The following is a 485-nucleotide window of genomic DNA, read 5'->3' on the forward strand; positions in this document are numbered from 1 at the left end:
GGAATAACTGAGCAACTGAACAATTGATTTTACAATTGAAAATCAGTTTGAAAATCACTGTTCTTTACGTTGCTTAATAAAAATATACCTTAGTTTGCTCCTTCTCTCTAATGGATATTCTGGTTGAACCTCAGTCTCTACATAGAAATCCACTCATTCCTTGAGGAATCCATTTACTCCCTTCCTTACTGGCATCCCCTGCTCACAGCTGGTTGCCTAGTGAGTGGCAATTGACTCTGTCACATTCTCCTCAAGCATATGATTCCTAGAGAAAATAATGTTATGACTCAAGAATAAATGACAATTTTTAGGTTCAGGAACTGGCAACAAGTTCATAAATTTTATTTCATTATGCAGCAGGAAAAAAAAAAACAGAAAAACAACAACAACAATACTATTAGCTTTCTATTGCAGTGTAACAATTACCACAAATTTAGTGGCTTAAAACATCACAGTTTCCATGGGTCAGGTATGGCGGCTGCTGC

Source organism: Bison bison, unplaced genomic scaffold (assembly GCF_000754665.1).
Source record: "Bison bison bison isolate TAMUID 2011002044 unplaced genomic scaffold, Bison_UMD1.0 scf7180017852822, whole genome shotgun sequence".
Taxonomy (NCBI): domain Eukaryota; kingdom Metazoa; phylum Chordata; class Mammalia; order Artiodactyla; family Bovidae; genus Bison; species Bison bison.